Raw genomic sequence first — 25,358 nt, 5'->3', positions numbered from 1 at the left:
TTGAGTTGATTTTTGTATGTGGTGTGAGTTTCTCTTATTATGTGCCAGTGGGGAGCATATGCTTGATGGTTTCACATTGTGTCTAGATGCATGTGTATGCATTCTGTTCCTGAGACGATGGCACTGTATTGATTGTTCCAAAGTAGCGTAATTATCACGCACGTCGATTTCCTCACCAATGCATTAGAACCCACTCACTGGGCTTCTGCCTGTGGTTGCCTCCTGAAAAGAAGGAAGTTTTGTTGAAACTGCATGGCCCTCTTTTTTAAACAAATTTTTAAAATTTACACTTTTTAAATTAAAGTTAATAGAACTTGACATTAAAAAACATTTAAAAAAACATAAAAAACATAAGAGGTTCCCATATACCCAACTCCCTAACCTCCCACTCCATCATTTTTGTAAATTGTATTTTTTTGAAGATATATATATCTCCAAAAAAAAGTTACATTAAAAAATATAAGAGGTTCCCGTATATCCCCCACCCCCACCCCCACCCCTCCCACACCAACGACCTCCTGCATCATTGTGGCACACTCATCGCACTCAGAGAATACATTTTGGAGCACAGCAGCACCACATGGATAATAGTTTATCCTGTAGTTCACACTCTCCCCCAGTACATTCAGTAGGTTATGGCCGGATAAACTCTCCATTTTCCTAGAGGTTGGTGTGACAGACACTCTTCTGATTTGTAAGAGAGAGAGAGGGAGAGAGAGAGAGAGGGAGAGAGGGAGGGAGGGAGAGAGAGACTTTAAAAAAAATACAACTAAGATCATTAAATTTACCAACTCATTCAAAGGATTCATAAAATTTGATGATTTCCTATTTGGGGATCCAAATAGGAAATGTGGCTCATAACCAGAGTCACGCTGCAATGGCTCATCTTAAACTAGAGGTTCTTAACGAGGGGTCCATGAGCTTGACTTGAAATTCAAAAAACTTTATTCTTGTGGGGACATATTGGTGCGGGTGTGATATATTTATTAAATAGTACACAGTATGGTGTGGACTTAGTAAAGGGTCCATGATTTTTTACCTGACTGGCAAAGGGGTCTGTGGAACAAAAAAGGTTCGAACCCCTGTTAAAATGATTGTGAGGTGTGTTACAAACTCATGCCATCCTTACAACCAAAAACCGCTCCTAACTCACTTGCATTTCAGTTCCCTTTTCTCCTTGGTGTGCTTAAGGAAGGACGCTGCTCGTGCAAATGCCACCCTGAATTCCTGGTATGTGGCCCTGGGTGGAAAAAGAGTTTAAGAAATGCCTAAGTAGGTGTTAGGTGATCATCTGTGTTGATTTGTGTATGTGTGTTTTTTTTGTTTTTTGTTTTTTTTTTTAAAGATTTATTTTCATTTATTTAATTCCCCTCCCCTCCTCTCCCCTCCCCCCCCCTCCCCCGGTTGTCTGTTTTCTGTGTCCTTTTGCTGCGTCTTGTTTCTTTGTCCGCTTCTGTTGTCGTCAGCGGCAAGGGAAGTGTGGGCGGCGCCGTTCCTGGGCAGGCTGCTCCCTCCTTCGCGCTGGGCGGCTCTCCTTATGGGTGCACTCCTTGCGCGTGGGGCTCCCCTACGCGGGGGACACCCCTGCGTGGCAGGGCACTCCTTGCGCGCATCAGCACTGCGCATGGCCAGCTCCACACGGGCCAAGGAGGCCCAGGGTTTGAACCGCAGACCTCCCATGTGGTAGACGGACGCCCTAACCACTGGGCCAAAGTCCGTTTCCTGTGTGTGCGTTTTAATGAAACCATTAAACAATAACAATTTGAAACAATACTCCAAAATTGCTTATTCTGTATTATTTATCCTAATTAATGCATACAAATCACGTGTCTTAGCTTAGCTAGCTTGCGAATGCAAGTATGTTTACATTCACGTCGCTGCCCAAATCTCAATCCTGCTGGACCCCAGAGAAGACCAAGCCAGCCCAGCCCCGCCTACAGGGCTCTTCCTTATCTCCTTCTTTGTGCGGTTCTTAAAGATTGAGACACTGAATTTTTACCTGCTTGCATAGAGCTCACGCATTAGAGGAACGGTTTCAAATAATGCTCCTCAACTAATCAGAAGGACTGCACTTTTAATGTAGCAATTGGTTACATAATTAGACAAAATGATTGAGGTCAGCATGAGCAGGCTTATTATTTATTTGGGAGTCAAACGTATCCTCATAGACCAACATCGTTTGCGATTTTAAGTTAACAAGGTCAGTTCTTTATAACAAATAGTCTGAGAAATGTGGTTTCTTTTAGCAAACATATATATAATCTCATGGTTACAAGTCATTTCTTCTTGGAATTATTGCAACAACTCTTTCAAAATTATATAAAGCCTTCTATTCTTCACAGTAAATAGACATACACAGTAACAACTTTATGGAGACAAAATGGAACATTTAATTTACATTTTCTGCTCACCTCTTCCATTTTCTTGTCAACCATCTCAGGGCTTTTCATTTCCAAAGTCCTTCACGCAAGGCTTTCCATTAAGTTACACTGACACTTACAACCTATGAAACTAAACATAATTTCAACCAAGGTTGAATTAAATAATTCGAGACGCAGGGGAGAGACACTTAATTCAAATTGAGGTTGAGGTAGAGGAAAGAACTCAGAGAAATTTCCGAGGAGAAAAGGACATAAAAATGGGAATCTGCAGGATAATTAAGAGCTGGTCAGGCAAAAAGGGTGGAGGCAAGAGGTGGGGGGCAAGCGGTTTAAAAAACAACCATGATAGCACCTGAAATTTAGAAGGGGGGACACTCAGAGGATATGACACAAAAATGATGAGATGATGAAAATGATGACCTTCAAACATATTCATAAGAAGAAAAATTCTCTTAAAACTACTTTGAGATACCCTCTTTCACCTATCCTGTTTGCAAGAGTTCAAAATCTTGATCTGACACTGTTCTTGAGCTGTAGGGGAACAGACACTCATATATTGCTGAGGGGACTGCAGATTGGCACAATCCTTGTGGCTATAGCAAAAGTATATGTGCATTTGCCCTTTGACCAGAAATTCCACTTCTAGGGATGTATCCTGAAGACATATCTCCCCAAATACAGTATATACAAGATTATTTATTATGGCATCTACAGAATGGAATACTATGCAGCCCTCAAAAAAGAAGGCAGATCTCTAAAAAATACTATGGCATTAGGTGTAGCTCAGTGTTTGAGCACCTGCTTCCCATGTACAAGGCCCCGGGTTCAATCCCCAGCACCTCCTCAAAAAAATAATAAAAATTAAAAACTAGTTTAAAAAATGTTATGGAGTCATTTCCAGGATTTATTTCTAAGTTTTTCACTTAAAGACTGTACATAAAATATAGTATGTGTATAGCAGGTAATATGTACTATAAATAGTCTATTGGTTTATATATAATGCTACATTCTCTATGTAAAATATATAGTCTATAGGTTTATATATAATACTACATATTGTGTAATAAATGGGGAGGTTATATATATATATATATATATATATTTAAGTACTTGCTCATTTTGTAAAAGTCAAGATGAAGAAACATACAAAAATCACCACACTGATGCGTATATAAGAAGTGAATAAAAACTGTCTCATATGAAGTTGAAAAGGACAGAAAGAGTGAGGATTGGATTGAGACCTCTGAGTGTACTTTATTAAAATATACTTTCAGCTTGTGAGCAGTGTCCTAGTTTGTCTTTTTGGAGCCCAGAAAACCATGTTCTTAAGCTAACCCATTCCTATGCCTACAAACACAGTGTAGATGGGGCCTTTTGATTAGATTAGATTCAGTTAAGGGACCTTGATTAGATCACTTTTGATTGGACTATTGACAGTGAGGTCTCTGCCCTCTTGGTGGGTCTCATATAAGCGGGAGAACACACAGAGAGACACAGAGAAAGGAAGCTGCGATTTTGTCCTGCCATTTAAGAGAAAGAAGAAAGTAGAGAGAGGACTCTAGGTTCTCTTACAGCTGCAGAAAGATGGAGAAGAGTCTCAAGGAGAGAAGCACAGGGAGAGATGCCTGATCACCCACAGCAGAGCTCAAGGAGAAAGTAGAGAACCTGGCAGACCCGCCGTCTTGCCTCGCCATGTGATAGGATGGAGGATGACCAGCAGCTGAACTTTGGTGAGAAGCACCTCTGATGATGCCTTGATTTGGACATTTTCATAATCTCAGAACTGTAATATTTTTCTATAATAAAATTCCCATGATAAAAGCCAACCTTTTTCTGGTATATTGCATTGGCAGCCTTTGGCAAACTAAGACAAGTAGTGTAAATGTTTTATATATTAAACAACATTTTCCCCAGCTTTGTCCACTGGACGGGCTTTAAAATAATGACACCCAGCAACAATGAGCAAAGTTAGCATCTAGATCCTGGCTCCAGAGTCACATCCCCATCTAAAGAACCGGGATCCTTTGAGTAATGGCTGATTTCAGGTCTAGAACAGAAAGCACAGGATGAGGCTGGAGTGTTTGGTTGTTGCAGAAAGTAAGGAAATGCCCAAGGATGAATGGGGACATGGAGAAATGACACAGAAACTGGCCTGAAGAGGTTCCAACTGGAAAAGTATTCATGAAAAAAAAAATAACGATGGCATTGGATTATAAAACCTTGAATATAAAATAATCATGTAGCACCGAAAGAAAAGCATGAAGGAGAAAAGCTCTTCTTAGTAGAAGAAGGTCCATCAATAAATGACAAGGGAATGATGGAATTAGAGAATCTCTGCTTCATGGGTTCTTAACCTTTTTGGTTCCACGGACTCCTTTGCCAGTCAGGAGAAAACCACAGACCCCTTACTAAGTCCATACTACACTGCGTATTATTTACTAGATAGATCACACCCACACTAACACGTTCAAACAAGAATACTGTTTTGTTTTGCTTTCATTTTAATTCAAGCTCATGGACCCCTTGTTAAGAACCCCTGCCTATTTTCATTCTCCAATTTCATCATCAATACAGGCAATGATCTTCAAGCTTGTATTCCAGCACCCAATGATCAGCACCCAAAGAAAAACCATCGAGTGAGAGGGTGTTGGGGAGCAGGACAGTCATGTCATCTCAGATATCACCTCGTAGATTCTTCGATTAATTAGCAATAGAAAAGGGCTATTTACAATGGAGAGACCTGGCAGATACCACCCGAATCAACCAATCAAACAGCATTACAGCGAAGGTACCTCCTAATATCTTGCAGTAGTAAATTGATAGCATCACCTTTGCAGCTTCCAGGTCACAAAATTTTCATCTGATTCTAACATAAGGAAACAAATAAAGACATTTAGATTGTGGAAAATTCTATAATGCACCCACCCTGAACTCTTCAAAGATAAAGATGGTGGAGTAGGTTCTATGTTAAAGAAGATTAAAGAGACATGAAAACAAAATGCAGTATCATCTCTTATTGAATGCTAAGTTAAAAATATAAACTTCAAGCACATTTTGGTGATACCTGGAGAAATTTGAATATAAAGTGAATGTTTTATAATATTATTAGTTCATTTAAAATTTCTTGGGCATGATGATATTTTTGTGAGCCTGGACAATGGTTCTGGTTCTTAGGGAAAACCTGCTGGATGTGTGCAAGTTACCTTCAAATGGTTCAGAAATATTTTTGCATAAATATGTACTGAGAGATAGAAGAAATATTGTGTCATAGAAGTAAGTGGTTAATTAAAGTGAAAGTCATATGGGTGTTCATTGTACTTTTATTTCAAGCTTTCTGTAGGTTTATACTTATTTAAAATAAAGCATTTGGCAGAAAAGATGACTTGCATGCTGGAATCTTCGGATATAGAGTTGCTAATAGCTATCAGATAGTTCAAAAAATTTTTTATTGAAGTATGTCATTCATACATGATATCAGATAGATTTTTAAATTTACATGTAGCTCTTTGTGAGGTTCTGCTGTGCTGTCTTGTGGTTTGTGGTATGTGTGTGTGTCTTTTTTGTTGCCTTACCTGTGTGTTTCCCATTTGACAGTACTAGTCCGTGCGTAATATATAAACTTGCTAGACTGAGTCACCGTGCAAACTCCTGAATCTCATAGCTGGTAAATATCATTGGACCTTGGTAATGTTACACATTTAGTGCTTAAATCACATTGCTAAGGTGTTGGGGATAGGAAGGAGATGTTGCTTTTTAATTTTTGGTATTCAGGGCTGCTTTGTAACTTTTATTTGAGGCCATCAAAATGAAAAATAACATTTTTTTCTTTTCATTTTCATCCTTTGCTTGGAAAGGCTCATACATTTCATCCCATTTCTGTACAAAGTCAAATGAAAAGTCTGCAGTCTCTGATTCACTGTTTTCAGTTGCTATGGCAACATTAGGAGGAAGCATGTACACGTGTGTGTTTTGGGCGTAGACTCCTAAACTTGGAAATGTTCCTGAGCCTTGGCAATTCTGCTCCATTGGTGTTTGCCAGTGATTTGCGGTCCGGCAGAGCTGTGCCTTGCTATTGTTTTTAAACAGTTCTTTTTTAGGAGGTATTTTATTTTGCTTGGCTGCCGAAATGCAGATGACTTGAAATGAGTTGGCTTTTAACAATGGGAATTTATTACTTCACGGCCTGTTTTGAGGATGAGAAAAATGTCCAGATAAAGGCATCATCAAGCGATATTTTCATTCCGAAGATCAGCTGCCATGGTCCTGGGCTCCTCTGTCACATAGTAAGGCCCTTGGTGGCAACTGCTGTCTTTCCCTTCTCTTCTGGGTTTAGTGGCTTTCAGCTTCCATGACGTTCTCTCCTTTTTCTCTCTGTATTCATCCTAATTATAAAGGACTCCAGTAAGAGGATTAAGACCACCCCGGCCCTGGTACTTAAAAAAAAAAAGATTGCCACCTACATACAATAGGTCCATACCCACAGGAATGGATTAACTCTAAGAACATACTTTTTCTGAAGCCCACAGCTTTAAATCGTCACAGGAGGAAAGTATATGAGTGTATAAAATTAAAATATTTGCTTTTTTCCCCTACCTGATCATTTGTTAATAATCTACTAAGGTATAGTTTGACTCTCTTTTTTTTTTTTTAATACTTCCCAAAGATTAAAACAGATAAGAAGTAACATTTACAAAAATTTTTATAATAAGACTAGGTCATTTTATAGCCACTTATTACATATTTTCATCAAAGAAACAGCATTGAGGAAGGTGTTATTCCCATCTTCCAATTCAGATCAATTCAGTGAATTTTTAAAGTAAATACTGAGCATGTTAAGAAAAAATATAGACCCTTTAAGAGTTTGTAAAGTAGTGAAAATGTTTAGAAAGGCAGTACTGTGGAGAACAAAGCAGGATTTTACTTATGTCAGGTTATATAAGAATTTCTAACTTGCTCTTAAAAATCTCGATGAAAGCCTTTTGAACATTTGTCATCACATTCATGTTTTCTAAGGTATCACACTTCTTCAATTTGCCTTGTTCAGCATAGGCATAAAAAAACAATAGCATCATTAAGAAAATACCCAAAGCCCTCTTGTGTTGTGTAGAAGTAGACAGTAGAAATACAACCCTTTATACACTAGACTTTGCTTTTTTATCCACTTCTTTGATTTGTAGAATCCACTAGTCTTGATGAAAAAGCAAACACACGCAGGCTCAAAAAGGTTGTGTCCATGAGTCCTTTGAAATTCCTTTCATTGCTTCTTCCAATTTTGTTGCCACTTGTGACAGTTGAAAGTTCTTTTTTGAATCCCAAAAGATTATATTCTTAAACTAATCTAATCCTGTGGGTGTGGTACCTTGTGATTGCATTAGGTTCACTTCCATTAGAGCACTTTCAATTAGATTGCTTTAGAGCTTTCGATTGCACGACGTCACTGAGATGTGACACTGGTTAGGCCTCTGCTCTCTTGCTGGGTCTTATATAAACTGAGAACACACAGGAAGACAGAAAAAGAGAGCCACCACCATTTTTACTTTGCATGTGTGAGAGAGGATTCGTGGATCACTAGCAGCCAAAGCTAAAGCATGAAGCCCCCAAAAGGCAGGTCCCACCAAGCAGCTCAAGGCTGAAGAGATGAGCCCACCCACAGCTGGGCTCCAGGAGACAGTGAGCCTTGGGGGAAAGGCGGGGACTTTGGCAGAGTATGGCCGCCATCTTGCTTTGCCACATGGCAGGACGCTAGGATCACCAGTAGCTGACTTTGGTAAGAAAGCACCTCTGATTGTGCCTGATGTGGATATTTCACTGCCTTGAAATGGTAAGCTTTTACCTAAAATAAAATTCCCATTATAAAAGCCAACCCATTTCTGGTTCCTTTGCATTGGTAGTCCCATGACAAACTAAGACATCACCATTATATTTCAGGCCCGTGTTACCTTCGTGAAGTGCCTATTAATGGACACTGTGTACTGGGGAGAAAGATGGGGATGAAATGGTGAAGGTAATGCCAGCTTTCATTGAGGATTGTTCCTTTGGCACACTTGACTGATTCCTGAATTAACTGATGTCTTAAATTACAAGCCAGACGGTACACGTTGGGGAGGGTGTATTAGTTTGAATTTCAGTTTCAATTCCATTTGAATTGTAAGGGTGTTACTATATTTTAGCAACTGTAAATCAAAGTAGGCTCAATGCTGTAATACAGTATTTAAATAGCTCAGTGGTTCGATGAGCACATTCAAGTCTTCCTTCCATCCCAGTCCAATATGGTGTCTGATGGGCAACTTCCCCTGCAGGGATTTTTAGGGGGCCAGGCTCCTTGCATCCAGCAGGTCCAGCCTCCCCTCGTGTGCCCGGCATCCGGCCAGAAGAAGGGGAAGAGGGACGATGTGGGCATTGTGTGTTTTGGAGGCAGAACCTGGAAGCGGACACATTACTACTATCCACATCCTCTGGCCAGACATCAGTCACATGGGCGTGCCTCACTGCAGATGGTGCTGGAAAAGATAGATTCGCTCTGGAGAAGGAAATGAGGTATGGTGAGCACAAGGCATTTTCTTGACCACAACATACTGTGAAGGAATTGGTAGATTATTTGTGCACAGACCGCTCCTGATATGAGCCACAAGGCTGTGCCTTTGGTCCCATGAATGGGACGTGCACCTGATCAAGATGCACCAAAAGGTCCACTGTTGCTGTTACTCCCACTGGAACCCAGAGACAATGTCCCCTCCTACAGCTAACCACACTCTCCTGGAGAACACACTGACTTTTTTTTTTTTTTTAAAGATTTATTTCTTTATCTAATTTCCCCCCCCCCCCTCCCCCAGTTGTCTGTTCTCTGTGTCTATTTGCTGCGTCTTGTTTCTTTGTCCGTTTCTTTGTCCGCTTCTGTTGTCGTCAGCGGCACGGGAAGTGTGGGCGTCGCCATTCCTGGGCAGGCTGCACTTTCTTTCACGCTGGGTGGCTCTCCTTACGGGGCACACTCCTTGCGCGTGGGGCTCCCCTACGCGGGGACACCCCTGCGTGGCATGGCACTCCTTGCGCGCATCAGCACTGTGCATGGGCCAGCTCCACACGGGTCAAGGAGGCCTGGGGTTTGAACCACGGATCTCCCATGTGGTAGACGGACACCCTAACCACTGGGCCAAGTCCGTGTCCCCACACTGGCTTTTAAGAAGGTGCCCACCCCTCTTGTAGTTGCCCATCCCCACTCACCACTGTCATCATTCCCTGCCTCCTATTTGGAGGAGTGGCACCCATAGCCCTTTTCTCTGTTCTTCCTGGGTTGGGGTAGCAGGAAGTTCCTTTAACAGTACTCTCTCTCTATTTTATTTTTGTTTTTACAATATTTTTAAGAGGTACTGGGGATTGAACCTGGGACCTTGTATGTGCAAAGCAGGCACCCAACCTCTGAGCTATACCTGCCCCACTTTCTCTCTTTTTTAAAATATTACAGCTGGTAAGTCTATCTTCCTTGAGAAGGTCCCAACTGATTAAAGGGAAGATATGCTGGTCCTGCTGCCACATTTGTAACTTGGAAATTAATCTTTAAGTAGATTGAAGCATTTTGTTCAAAGAATATTTTTGCACCCTGTTCTCATAGTTTTCCTTCCCTCAAACCCTCAATCATTCTATAATGCTCATTATTTCAGCTACAGTCTCCTTTGACATGCCCTCTCCAAGCTCTTTTCCTAATCTCCTGCTTTTTCATGTAGATTTCCTGAAAGTGGGTGATGGGTGAGGGTCCCAGGACTTATCTTAGTTACCCTCTCAGCAAATTTTCCCTAGATTGTTTGGATGTTCATTTTAGAATCTATGTTTATTCCTGACCTATCTAGTTACAGGACTTCTGCTGAAAACAAGGTGTTTTGAATTGCTGGCTCTTTTAGTTTCCTAGCTGCCAAAACAAATGCCATGCAATGGGATGGCTTCAACAATTGGAATTTATTGGTTCATGGTTTTGAGGCTAGGAGAAATCCAAAATTAAGGTGTCAGCAAGGCGATGCTTTCTCCCAGAAATGGTGGCGTTCTGGGACTGGCTGTCAGCAATCCTTGGTCCCTGGCTTTTCTGTCGCACGACAATGCACATGGCGACTTCTCCTGGCCTCTCCTTCTCTTCCGAGTTCTGATGACTTTCAGCTCTGGCTGCTCCCTCTGTTTTTTTGTGTTTTGGTTTTTTCTCTCTGTGTGACTCTTTTCCTTATAAGGCCTTTGGTAATAAGAATAAGACCTGTCCTGGGCCATACCTCATCTGAAGTGACCACATCAGAAGATCCTAATTACAGTTAGGTCTTTGCCTTTGACTCTTCTTTTTTTAATGTAAGCATTTGGGACTGTTAACTTCCCTCTCATTGCCTTTACTGTGTCCCATAGGTTGTGGTATGTTGTGTTCTCATTTTCATTTGTTTTCATGTATAAACTGATTTCTCTTGCAATTTCTTCTTTGACCCACCGATTATTTGAGTACATTGTTTAATCTCCATATATTTGTGAATTTTCCCTTTTTATGCCTGCTATTAATTTCCAATTTTCTTCCATTAATATCAGAGAAAGCAATTTGTATGATTTCAGTGTTTTCAAATTTATTGAGATCTGTCTGTCATCTAACTAATCTGTGTTCATCTGTGCATCTTTCTGAAGATTGGAGGAGCAACTGAGTTAGCAGTTGGAATTAGATGAGATAAAAATGCCTGGAAAGAATTTTTTAGGAGTAATGTTTCTATAATTTGCTGAGCTGCATTTTTCTATTATTTTATTTTTTGAATTTGAAATAAAACTATTGGAAAAAAACGCAAAAAGTTCCTATTTACAAGGGCTTACACACACAGGAATCGCTTAAGCTTAAGAACGTGTTTATTTCTGGAATATACAGGAGACTTTCTGGACATGGGCTATGGGTGAGTGTCCATTGGTTACTCCCTCCACAAATCTTCCCTAAATGGTTTGGAAGGTCAGTTTAGAATCTGTGGTCATTCCTGACCTATCTTTTCCTCGTTCTTGGGTTTCTGCTGAAAACGAGGTATTCTGCATTGCTGGGTACCGCACTCCGATTTAAAACAATAGCCCTCTTTTCTTTGATCATGAACCTGGAGGTTATAGAGTTGTCTCTTGGGATATCTCATGTGGTTGCACAGACTGTGATAGGGCTGAGTATATCTCAGAAGTGTCCTGACTCACAAGCCTGGTGCACAAGCTTTGCAAACCACCCTGACGTAAGAAGGAACCTGACCAAACTTGGCTTAGAGGGACATGCTTTCTGGATACTCTCTGGATACGTTGAATCACACTGTGACAATGAGGTGAAGCAGCTGGTGGCCTGGACAGTGGAGTTGGCCCAAGAGGTCTACACACTGGACCTGAACAGCCCCTGGAAAGCTTTCCCGGCTGATACCCAGCCCCTTCAGCAGCTCAAGCTTGAGGCTGGAGATAAGAAACCTGAAGCCAAGTAGCTCCAGTGAAAGTATGTGGATCCCAGGAGCACCTTGTCTATATTAAGTGTCTGTGTCAATAAAATCCTACTTAGACTCTGGGCATGTGTGCATAATGCATCACCTCTCCAAATGATGGCCTCCAAGAAGCAGTGGATCCTTTTCTAATTCTGGTTTGGAAGTCCACTGTATCTCCACAGAATCCCACTCAAAGATTCAAAGAGAGGAGACATCGACTCCATCTCTTGATGGAGAACTGTCAAAAAAATTGTGGACATGTTTAAAACCATCACTTGAGGAAACCAAAAAGTCTCCAATAATATCCTACAGCAATGCTATCATCTAATCAGGTTGTTTAGACTTAGGCGTAGACATATACATGAGTTCTTTTATGAGTGAAAGTCTGGCTGAGCCTATTTTTATTGATGATCTGGGAGCTAGGGTCAGTCAACCTTACACTTGTTCTATTTCTGCCCTTTAAGAATGCCTATAGCACCTACACAGTGCTAAATAGACACTGGGGAATAACTCTCAGGAAAGATGAATGTAAAATAATTCTTAAAATCCATATTTCGTGTCCATAAAAAAGTGATTTTTGATCATTGATTCTTCAGTGAATGCAGTACAAGAAACAGTGAAAGCTTTAGCGTTCCTCTTTATTTTTTCTTTATCATACTTCAGAATACCATCCCTCAAGTGAGCTATTCTATTAAAGAAATCCTAGGAAATGTTTAGCACTTATTTCCGAAATAGTTTCCTTTGACTTCAGAGAGTAACAATGAGCAATTTAAAAGAAAGATATTTGTTTTTGCTCTAATGCACCTTAAAATCAAAGAGTTCACGTGACTTTTAGATTCGAGTTTAAAAATATTTTCTCTTTGCCCTTTGGAGGTTAATATTGTGAATATTTAAAAAGAGTTCCTGATTATAATCGATTTTACAATCTTTTTTTAAAAGTAATGTCATCAATTCCAATTAGATGACCCCAGTAAAATAAAAAATTTAGACATAAAATCATACATATCTCTGAAGAACATGAAATATATTTTATGTTTATAATTGCAAAATACAGGCAAAGCAGTGACATGGATTTGATTAGTGACAATCAGCTAATCCATAAATATTTATTTGGTGCCAGCTGTATGTCAGATAGAATATGAGGTACTGGACATCATTAAATTTAGAGGGACAAGGCAATCCTACTTAAATATCTGAAGTACATTTACTAGAGAAAGGTAAAGCAAAAATCTCGTCTATTTCCAATGTCATTGCTCCATAATGTACTTGAAATTCTTATAACTCTGGCAAGCCTTTAGAAAAAAAATAACATCAAGAGTTCTTACAGTGAAAGTAAATGTTCCGATATTGTATTATAAATGAACTTGGAAAACAAATGATAAAACCTAGACTTCTTTCCTTTTTGTTTCTAATAGAGTTTACTATAATCAAATCTACAGTTGTCACAGAATCTCGTTATAGGTTTAGCTGCTTTTAGATTTATTTTTTAAAATGTATTTCTCTCCCGTTCCCCCATCTGTTCTCTGTGTCCATTCGCTGTGTGTTCTTCTGTGTCCACGGCACCCGGAATCGGTGTCTCGTTTTGTTGCGCCACTGAGCGGCTCTCCTTATGGGGTGCTCTCCTTGCACGTGGCGCTCCCCTATGCGGGGGACACCCCTGCGTGGCACGGCACTCCTTGCGGGGATCAGCACTGAGTGTGGGCCAGCTCCACACGGGTCAGGAGGCCCTGGGTTTGAACCTTGGACCTCCCATGTGGTAGAAGGGCGCTCTATCTGTTGAGCCAAATCTGCTTCCCTTTAGCTGCTTTCAGGAAGCTCGATGGGGAGGTAACCATTTTCGGTTTTTGTCAGGAAGAGCAGGTGGAGCAGGGAGCACTGGTTTCCACCGTGTGATCTTTCATTTCATTTCGGCAGGAATGCTGTGTCCCCTCTCATTAAATGCAGACAGTGTTGACCTACCTCTTCAGTATGTTATATGAAAAAATGATAAAACAAATGGGATTAACCTGGATTGGTTTTCTAAGGAGTAGTGGTCTGTTGGAGATTTGGACCCGAAAGGTATCAGGAATGAAAGAAAGAGAAAAGGGAGAAGGAAACAAAGAGCAAGAACGAGAGAGCTGGGATCAGGGGGTCCGCGAGTAGTAACTCCTCAGACAACTTTATTATTTACAAAGGGCTCTCTATATACTGCAGTCTACCTGACAACAAGCAGGAACACGTAGCCTACGTGACATCAAGCAGCAACATGCAATTAACTATCAGCATTACCCATAGTTCAAGGAATTTTAAAAAATCTTATCTCAAGGTACAAAGTCTAAGTGTTCTATTCACTACAAAAGGTATGTGCTCTTCTTTTCTTTCAGCCTTTAACAGCTTCATCCCATTTGCTGGGAACTCTTATTTATCGCATTCCTTAGGGTGCAGGCGTAGCCATGGAGACAGCGCGTCTCTCCTTGTGAGGCCACTGTGCCTCAGTTTCCAACAGTGGTCTAGACTGGGTAAAAAGCAAGTTAGTTCTCAAGCCCGAGCGCTACAGACCTCTAGAGTTGGGGAGCATCTAGAGACAGATGACGGTTTAGTTTAAATTATTTGAATTATTAGGAAACAAAACCTCCAAGACTCTTCTCTCCATATCGTCTTAAACTGATCTCCAGTTCTTAATGGAGAACTTTCAGACCTTTAGAGCAAATACTCTTTCTGTTGACACTGTTTCATTTTGATTGAGACTGGGGAACTTTCTAACTCAGCAAATCTCCGCGGACCTACTTATCAGTGATGTCACCGTGAAGCTAAAAGATGAAAATGTGCGAAGCTGTTGGACTGATTTGCTCATTAGATCACTTGAAAACATGCAAATGAGTAGAGTCTTTGGAAATATTGTAAGTGTTTAGCTTAAAATAATTCATGAAGCCGGGTGTGAAGTTGGAGGAAAAGGGGCCAAGGGCCTGCAAGAGAGCCAGAGAGAGGAGCAGATCATTTGAGTTTTTACCTGTTTACAGTGTGGGGAAGGGGAGGGTGTGACAGGCCAGTGGGTCAACTCATCCAGCTGATTGTGCCCAGCTGTTTGGTCAACCAAGCACTGGGCAAACTGTAATACAAGGACATTTTAAAAATATATATTTTTAATTTATTTTAAAAAGATACATAGATCACACAAAATGTTACATTGAAAAATATAGGAGATATCCATATGCCCCACTCCCCATACCCCCCCTTTTCTCATATCAACAACGCTTTCATTAGCGTGGCACATTCATTGCAACTGATGAATACATTTTGGAGTACTGCTGCACAGTATGGATTATAGTTTACATTGCAGTTAACACTCTTTCCCAGTCTATTCAGTGGGTTATGGCAGGATATATAATGTCCTGCATCTGTCCCTGCAGTATCATTCAGGACAACTCCAAATTCTGAAAATGCCCCCATACCTTACCTCTTTTTCCCTCCCCTTTCCTTCAACAACTCCAGTGGCCACTGTCTCCACGTCAATGATATAATTTCTTCCATTGCTGGAGTCACAATAAGTCTGTAGGAGAATGTTAGTAAGTCTACTCTAGTCATATCTTATTCCCCAGTCCTGAGGACCCTGGGATGGTGATGTCCACTCCACCTCTTAATTGAGAGGGGGCCTCCATCCCACATGGCTGATGGATGGGACTCTCCTGCTTGCAGTTGCAGACTCTCGGTTCCTTGGTCTGGTGGCTGTCCATCCCCACCTCCTAATACAAGGACATTTATGGGCTTTAGTCATCAGTGAGTTTACTGCATAGACAGCTGATTACATCTACATCAACAGGGAGATCGCCATCAGCAGTGAGTGACGCTTAACCCCATCAGCTGAAGGCCTTAAAAGGGGAAGTGATTTCAGCATTCAGAGAGAATTTCCCTGCTCGTTTTTGGACAGCCAACGACTCCCAGAAAGTCACCAAGGACCTTCATTGGACTTTCATCAGAGCCTCTGGTTTGCAGCCTGCCTGCAGAACCTGGACTCGTGCATCCCCACAGCTGCGTGAGAGAATTTTATGAAATCACACACTATTGATAGATAGCTCCTGTCGATTCTGTTTCCCCAGAGAACTCTGACTAAAACAGGGTAGAAGTGGTGCGTGGCCCGACAGCTCCTCACGGTGGCTGCGGGTAGGGTGCCACCGGGTAGTGTCTGAGCTGAGAAGCTGGCGGGCATGTGCTGAGCCCTGGTCTGGCCTCCGCGTGCCCCCGGGCTCTGCGTCCCTGATGCGGCGTGGGTGCTGAGCCCGCTCTGGCCGGGACGATGGTGCAGTATTTCCTGGGTCAGAGCATGCTCTGGAGTTCCTGGGACCAAGTGTTCTTCTGGCAGCGGTACCCAAATCCCTATAGCCAACATGTCTTGATGGAAGACATAGTACACAGGGGGGTAACCCCTGACCAGAAGCTCCTGTCCTGGTGACCCCTGACCAAGATGCCCCGCCGGGCCGAGCGACTGTTTCCCGTCAAGGTGGCTCACTCATTGCACATCCTGGAGGGTTCTGTTGTGGACCCACTGAATCAAACCATGACCACCTGCACCGAAAACATCAACCATGCCCAGCTGATGGTGGTGGAGGAACCTTGTGTTCACTGTGTGAACTCTGATAACAGTGGCTGGACTGAAATCTGCGGGAAGCCTTGGTCTCCTCTAGCTTATTTGGCATCTCCAGAGCTGTCCAGCAATTAGGTCTGGCCAGGTTTAAAAGCAACGTGACCAAGACAATGAAGCGTTTTGAGTACATCTTGGCCAAGCTGCAAGGTGAGGTCCCTTCCAAAACATTTGTTGAGACAATCAAGGAGCCAGGAGAAGGCAAAGGAGACGGCACTGGCAGCTTCAGAGGAGGCCAAGGACCTTGACAGCAAGGCAGCCACCAAGAAGCAGCAGCAGCAGCAGCAATTTGTGTAGCTAGCCCAGCCCTGTCACAGCCTGCGCCCACCCCTCACCACCACAGCGCGCCACAGAAGCCAGCTCAGAGCTCTCCATCCTTTCCCCATTGTCCTTTCTTATTAAAAATCAACCTCTAGCCCCAACTGTCTTGGGTGGTGGGTTGGGGTGGGTGTCCTGTCAGGCATCTACTGTACCCCAGGCCTATTAGCCACACCTGAGATGGGCCCCTTATTCCCCCAATGGGCAGCTGAGGACGCGGAGGCGCAGTGACTTGCCAGGGTCATGATGTACCGAGCAAACAGCAATAACTACTAGACTGTAAGCTCCAGTAGGGCAGGGATCATGACCTTGTTCTCTGATGTGTCCCAAGTACCTGGAACAATACCTAGCATGTCATAGGCACTCAATAAATATTTGTCGGATTCAGTTAGTTCCAAAAAAAAAAAAACCAAAAAACGAAACAGAGGGTAAGCAAATAAGGAGGCGATTTCAGTTGTGTCCAGTGCGATGAAGGAGATGTGCCATAGGGCCTTGTGGGGCTCAAAAGGGGGCAGCTCTGTGCCTGGAAGCCACAGATTTCAAGCTGAGGACCAAGAACCAAGGCAAAGGAGGCTGCAGGCAGGAGTCAGGGGCTGGGAGGTTGTCCCAGGCATGTGCACCGAACATCCCTGAGGTCCTGACAGTTGCTTTCATTCTCTGCCTTCTGATGTGAGATTATGGTACCATGGTTTTATCACGAGTTCCCAATACTCACTTTAAAGTCTATAGTGTGCAGGTAATTACCGCTCAATTTCATAATTAGCATCCCGAAGAGGTACTAAAATATCTTCAGACGACTTTGGCATCGCAAGAGAAAGAATGCATTATGCTCAGTATAATCTTCTTGTTAAGTGAATTTTAATTTTTGAAAGCTATTATTCCAGGAATCGTATATGTGATAACCCTATTAAGAAACACACGTGACGAACAAAGACTATTCATTCCTTAGCCATGTAACAGTAGCAGAAACCAGACAGTCCTCTATTGGCAAAGATGCCTTATTTTTGAAAGGTCAGGGGATGTTTTCTTTTGATCAATGGGTTAAAAATTTTTTGCACAATGTGAAACTTTAAAAAAAATTGGTAAATATTGATTCCAGCACCACGAGAGTACTGTACTCTTAAAGAATCAAAAATTTGTAGTTTTCTTGTTCCCATTATCAGTGTCATGATATGTTTTTTACTTTGGGGTGATAACAGACTGCTGCGTGTAAACATAAACTCATCCTTGACCCTGGAATGTCCATTCCCTACAGGTGCATTGAAGTGCAAGTAGAATGCAAAGCATCAGAACATTTCCTACAATAGATTCTCTCCATTACAATATGAACAATTATTTTCAAGATACCAGTTACTATTCTGTTATGAGCAACACAACAAGAGAAGCTCTATCTACCAGCCTGAGCCCTACTTTGAGCAGGCATATTTGTATATACAGAAAGAAGAATTGGATGAGGGTGACCCAGGGAAGGGTGTTTGGAGATAGCCCTTCCAACTATGAGTATAGTAGCTACACAAAGGCCAGCACTGAAAAACTGCTCTTACTATGTGGGTGCAAAGGCCCAGGATTATCAGTGATCTGGTAGAAGGTGGACATTTAGAAAGAGGAGTGGTGTACCCAATTATAGCCAAGACCCAGTCCCCAGATAGGCTTAGTAACCGAGTTGGGTGGGGCTGATTAGAAAGATAGCCTCCTGAAGTGGACGTGGCTCAACTGATAGAGCATCCGTCTACCATATGGAGGGTCCAGGGTTCGATCCCCAGGGCCTCCTGACCCGTGTGGCAAGCTGGCCCATGTGCAGTGCTGATGCGCGCAAGGAGTGCCACGCCACACAGGGGTGTCCTGCATAAGGGTGCCCCATGCACAAGGAGTGCGCCCTGCAAGGAAAGCCACCCTGCATGAAAAAGTGCAGTCTGCCCAGGAGTGGTGCTGCACACACGTAGAGCTGATGCAGCAAGATGATGCAACAAAAAAGACGCAGTTTCCCGGTGCTGCTGGATAATGCAAGTGGATGCAGAAGAACACACAGCGAATGGACACAGAGAGCAGACAACGGGGAAGGGGGGAAAGGGGAGAGAAATAAATAAAATAAATCATAAGATGGCCTTGACTTACAAGGGTAACTTACAAAGCTTGGCAATACGAAGTGATATTATCGATTACCTGTATCTCTGAGTTCTTTAGGGTCTTTTTTTTCTTTTTTAACCTCAGGTGCATAGGGTTGAATTAATCATACTTTCAGTCCCAGGCCCACTAATATTTGTTTAAAGTCCCTGTGATGGTTACACTAATGTGTTAATTTGTCCAGTTGTTTGGACTCACAAGGTTTCCTTATTTATTATTGATAAGAGCTCCTTGTTGACTTAAAAATTGTCAACATCATCTAATAAATCTACCATATGTTAATTTTGTCCATTTTGCCCTTCAGTGAATGGAAATCCTAAATTTTGATACATCAGATCCACACATTTTGTTTTGCCTTATGGTTTGAGCTTTGGGTATTTGTTATTTAAGGCATCTTTTTCCATTCATGGGCCAAAAATACTATCCTACGTTATCTTCTATTAAACTTATAGTTTAATTTTCCACTTTTAGTTCTTTAATCATCTGAGACTCCACCATCACATGTTGTGCTGTTAGGAATCTGGTTTTGTCTTTCTTTGTATAGTGATCCAGTTTTCCCAAAACCACCAATTAAAGACTGAGCCTTTCTCCCACTCACTTGTGCTAAATTCCCAGGTATATATAGTCAGTTTCTGAGCCCCCAGTTCCATTTAATTGGCCTATTTGTCTGTTATTGTACCAATAATAATACTTTAGAAAAATTTTATTATCATTTCATAGGGCTTTACAGCACATCTTTTATAGTGGTAATAATAACTAATGGTGTGGTTCAGGTCCACCAAGAAATAGGCACCAACAGAGGGTTAGATGTGCAAGAAACTTATCACGGATGGAGCAGAGAGAACTTTCAGACCATAACTCACCTCTCAAGGAAGGGATTGTGAAGGAGAGAGGGAAGGAAAAGAAAAGGGTAGGAAGAGTCTTAGAGGGCAGCATAATTCCGAGAAAGGTTTTTCTAGGCCAGTAGGGAATCCTTGACCCAAAGCCTCTTGCTGGAGGAGTCTCATGCCTCCACATAGTGGGTCTGCACCAGCACCCCTTGCAGAACCGCCCACGGGAAGCTTGACCTTGGGAATGCAGTGGCAGGTTCAGAGTGGGGGCAGCTGGGGCCATTGGCACTGATGTTCCCCATGTTGGAGATCTGAGCCATGCATTTTCATGAGTGTCGTTAGTTAAATTAGGTAGTATGTTAGAAGGTGGTAAGTGCTATGGTAGAAAGGCAAAGTGCAACAGGGAAAACTGGGAGTGGAACGGTTGCCATGTTGGACGGGTGTTCGGGGAAGACCTCAGGAAGATGACATTTGAATAAAGACTTGAAGAAGGGGAGGAAGGAAGTCTGGCATTTATGAGAGAAGAGCATTTTCAGACAGAGAAGAGTGCACTGGCCTGTTCGAAGATGGTGAGAAACAGCGAGAAGGCCAGCACCATTGGCACAGAGTTGGTGTCGGGGAGAGTAGGAGGGGTGAGATCGTAGAGGTGACAATGAACCAGGCCGTGTAGGGCCTTTGGGTCACGGTAAGGACTTGGTTACTTCTTGGGGTGCGATAGAAAGCCAGTGGGTTTTCAGTGATGCCTAACTTAAGTTTTAGTTAAGTTAAAACTTAACTGGCTGCTATATTGAGAATAAAATGAAAGGGACCAGGGCAGATGCAGTGTGACTTCTGCATTCAATCACAAGAGGTGGTGATTGCTTGGACCAGAGTGGTAGCTAGTTAGGGATATGGTAAGAAGAGATCAAATTATGAGTAGAACATCAACTTCCCCAGACTACCTTTTCAGCTACAATCACATTTATAAACCAGCAGTGTTAGTTTTACTCATTATAATGTGTTACCATCAACCCGATCCATTTCCAGATATTTACAATTAACCTTATTAACCATTCTACATACATTCAGCAACATTAATTAAAAGACTGCTCAAGGATAATCTAGGGACAGTATAATACAATGATTTTGGTGGTAGATGAGGATTATAGATAATAATACAGATGTAAGAATGTTCCTCTATTACAAGGTGTTAAGAATATGGTGTTACATGGGAAAATACAACTAATATAACTTAAAAATATAATTACCAATAATATTGTAATATTTTTGTAGTAAAGGCAAAGAAGGTACTCTATCAATGTGAAGGGTCCAAAAAAAAGAATATGGGGTTTAGTTTTATGAGATGTGAATATGATCAGGCATTTATCTTTCTTTTCCACTAACAAGGAGACCTTGGTCATGTCATTTAACCAATCTGTGTTTATTTATTCATCTTTCAGAGCACCAGAGAAACAATTAAGTTTGTTTTTAGAATTAAACAAGTAAATGGGCCTGGATAGGATTATTTAAAGTAATGCTCCCATAATTAAGCTGCCTTTTGTCTGTTATTCTATTTTTTGAAGTTGAAAAAGTTTATTAAAAAATTATGAGTATATTTTCAAGGTAGAGCCAACAGGATTTTCTCAAAGATTGGATTTGGTCCAGTTGGAGGGAATTTATGGTATTCAAGACTAAGTAAAAAGAAGGCAGGGATCAAATGTGTCAGATACAATAAGAACTGAGACTTGGCCATTGCATTTAGCAACAGGGATATCACCAGTGTGCTTGAGTGATGGGGGCAAAAGCCTGGCAAAATTGAGTTCAGGAGAGATTGGGCGACAAAGAATTGGAGTCAGAAAAATGGCAATTTTTTCAAGGAATTTTGCTGCGGAAAGGGGCAAAGAAACCTAATGGCAGGAAGCAGGGGAGGCAGATGCTGTTAGTATCACCACCGGCTTTCTGGAAGACTGAAGCACGGAAGAGGAAGTCTGCCCAAAGGCCCATTGCCAAGGCAGGAGCAGGATCAGGCATGGGCTCTGGGACGCTGGGCGCTCAGTGTTGACTCTGCTAAGTTAGCGCCTGGGCACCTCACAGCTTCTCTTTCTGGAAATCATGCATTATTTTTTATTGTATTTTTTTAGTTAGTGTTAGTTGGGACAGAGAAATGTCACTGATTTCATAAAGCGCATCTGTCCCCAGTGACCTTCCTCACGTGTCGTTAGACCCAATAATTAATCTGTTGAGTCCGTTTGTTTTTCTATGTGAAAGAGCATATCATATGCAAATGATAGCAGGTTTATCTCTTTCCTGATAGCAAAACACACGTAACTGTTTTATTAGTGCTTCATAGACCCCATTTGGGGTGTCTTGATATTAATACATATCGGATCCAGAAGCAAAGTCGTCACACCAATTTAAAATGCCCTTGGCATAACCTGCAGCCAAATTTCGTTTTTAAAGTTTTAATTTCCTCTTTTTAACTGTGCCTGTCCTTTGAGGGTGCTGAGGAGTAGTTATGCCTGTGAATTGACTAACTTTGTTGAGGAACTGAGTTGCCCCCCCTGCGATTGTAACAGCAATAGGCACCTCCAAAGGGGCATGAAATAATTCCACACGCGCGGCTCTCTCCTAGTAACGGGCTGAATTAGAAGTTCCCTTCTAGAGAACAGGGAAAACAAATGAAATTACCGGACAATAGCTGTGTAAATTTACCATGGGAAATGGAGTGAATCCCATTGTTAGAGTCAGGAAAGGATCCAAAGTGCTATTTTTTTGCACATAATTGATGTCACAAGTTTTTCTTACATTTTCCTGCAGGTATTGCCCATGAGACAACACTCTTGAGAAATACTGATTATGTTTCTGAGGCTGATTTATCATCCCTCCACTGCACACGTGAGACTTAGAGCATGGGCGAGATGGGAAGACATGGTGGGAAGCCTTCAAGGTGACTTTCATCTCCCCACAGATGGTCTGGGGAAACGTTGTTGCTTTGTTCAAGGTGCTCTGCCCCTGTAGTTGGTTTTTGCTAATTCCGAGGCTTGCTCTTGTAACTGGTCGCACCACAAAGAGAGGGAACTGAGGAAGGTATACCTCTTTCTTTTTTATTTTTTATTTTTAGGAGATACCAGGGATTGAACGTGGGACCTTATCCACATGAAGTGCATGCTCAAACATTGAGCTACGCCTGCTCCAGTATATTTCTTTTTCAAAAGATTTGTTTTATTTATCTATTTCTCCCCCCTTCCTTGTTATTGGTGCTCTCTGTGTCTGTTTGTTGTGTGCTCGACTTCTTTTTAGGAGGCACCAGGAACCAAACCTGGCACCTCCCATGTGGGAGGCGGGCACCCAACTGCTTGAGCCATATTCGCTTCCCATATTTCTTTTGAATAGTAATAGTGTCTTGGGATTAGGAGGAAATAAAGTTTAAGCTGAATGCCTTGGCTAAAGAATCTGTTAGTGTATTTTCTTTTGCGATCTCTCCACTAATTTCTTTTTCTTTAAAGTCTGGGTATTTTGGAATGACTTTTTAAAAAATTTTTGTAGATCAAGATGATGCTTCTTGTAGGAACACCAATCCCTTTTCTTAAAAGAGAATAAATTGTGATCTTCCCCCAGGGGGACGCCCAGAGAATAGGAATACACAGATTATTTAATATTAATGATAGAATTTTTAAAAATATGAAGGGGCAGCAAAATTGAAAGAGATCAAGCCCAGAAATATAAGACACCTAATAACTATAGAGTAGATCTAAAATATTTCTAGATAATGCCTGGTCCTCTCATTGACCATGTTATTTTATGGGGATAATGTCTGTTATTTACCTTATAACAGGAAGTGTTACTGTTAACTCCAGCTTTACTAACTCATTTATTTTATCAGTTTATGATATAATATTTTAGTTATATTTATTTCTTCATTTTGTATGTGCTAAATTCTTAAAAAATTCTTCTGGAAGTAATGAAGTTCTGCTATGTGCTACAACATGGATGAATCTTGAAAACACTATACTAAGTGAAATAAGCCAGACCCAGGACAAATATTGTATGATTCCACTTATATAAAACTATCCAGAATAGGCAAATACATACAGACACAGGGCAGGTTGGAGGTTTCCGGCAGCTTTGGGGAGCTTTGGGGAGTCAGCCAAAGGGGTGCTGATGCAAAGTCCCAGAAATCTGTTGGCTTTTATATAGGGTATTTATTTGGTGTAGAAGCTTACAGTTATAAGGCCATAAAGCGTAAGTTACTTCCCTCACCAAAGTCTGTTGCCACAAGTTGGAGCTGATGTTCAGCCTTCTCTCAAGGCTCCATGGTCCCAGCTTCTCCCAATATCAGCTCTAGGCTGGGATAAGCCTCATCTCTCTTTCCCAGGGCTTGATTCTCCCCAGGCTCAGCTGCTCTGCTCCCTCCACAAGGCCCGCTGTGAACTCTCAGGTGATAGGCTTGTCTCTCTTCCCAGGGCCTCTGCTGTGTCTAAGGAGCCATCTCTATTCCTCTGTGTACTTCTCCTACATGTTTACTTCCCAGGGTTCCATCCAGCATCCAAAACTCCCAACTCTGTCCCTGCCATGTCTTTTATCTGTGAGTCCCCACCCACCAAGGGGCGGGGATTCAACGCCCTGCAAAGCCTGTGAAAGCTCCCATCATAATTCAATCAAGTAAAAGTGAAACCTCAAATCAGTTTACAGACACAATCCAATATCTATTTTTGGAATTCATAAGCAATATCAAATGACTCCAGGGAGGAAGAATGGGCATTTATTGCTTAATGAGTACAGAATTTCTGTTTGGTGATAAAAAAAGTTTTGGAAATAAATAGTGGTGATGGTTGCCTAACACGGTGGATGTAATTAATACCACTGAATTGTTCGCTCAAAAATGGTTAAAAAGGCCAATTACATGCTATATATTTTTTACCATGAGAAAATTTTTTTAAAAAACATAAAAATCACTTACGGAAATTAAATATAATCAAATCGATAACTGGAGTCAAGAGACTTTTGAAACCTCCCAGAAATTTTTAGTGGTAAACTTTTTTTTTTACAGGTTTGTATTTTTACAATATTTTCTGGGTTCCATCATGGCTTCATTTCGTAGGCTGCCCAAAGCAAATACAATGAAATGGGTTGAGGCCGAACAAATGTTCAAATCAAGGCATCAGCAGGATGATGCTTTCTTCGCAATGATCGGCTGTCTGAGATCCTTGGCTCTCCTGCCATATATCAAGGTACATGATAAATCTTTAAATATAATAATAATAAATAAATAAAATTAAATCTTAAAAAAAAAAGGCACATGGCAATGTTGCCTGGTCTCTCCCTTCCTGGTCAGGTTTCATTGCTCTCACCTTCTTCTTGGGGCGTCCTCTCTCTATTCATTCCTGTTTCTAAAGGACTCCAGTAATAGAATTAAGATCCATTCAGACTGAGGCAGGTCACACCTTAACTGAAGCAGCCTCATTAAAACATCCCACCTACCATAGGTGCATACCCACAGGAATGGATTAAACACAAAGGCATGTTATTCTGGGGTATGCTTGCTTTCAAACCCCACACAACAGAACCGACTAAAAAGGAGACATCAGCACATTTCAGTTGCGATTTTCTAACAGCTCTACATTTAGCCATCCTCTAACATCTTAAAAGTAATTTT

The 25,358-nt window shown here is 41.6% G+C and overlaps 1 protein-coding gene and 1 pseudogene across 4 annotated transcripts in view; both read left to right on the top strand.

The window, feature by feature from the left end:
* Positions 1-25,358, top strand: part of RPS6KA2 (ribosomal protein S6 kinase A2) — a 507,583-nt gene that overhangs the window by 44,557 nt on the left and 437,668 nt on the right. The window lies entirely within an intron of this gene.
* Positions 16,107-16,748, top strand: LOC101411469 (PRELI domain-containing protein 1, mitochondrial pseudogene; annotated as a pseudogene).

Source organism: Dasypus novemcinctus, chromosome 28 (assembly GCF_030445035.2).
Source record: "Dasypus novemcinctus isolate mDasNov1 chromosome 28, mDasNov1.1.hap2, whole genome shotgun sequence".
Classification (NCBI taxonomy): Eukaryota; Metazoa; Chordata; class Mammalia; order Cingulata; family Dasypodidae; genus Dasypus; species Dasypus novemcinctus.
Note: the sequence above shows the minus strand (reverse complement) of the source record. Positions and strands in the feature narration are given on the sequence as shown.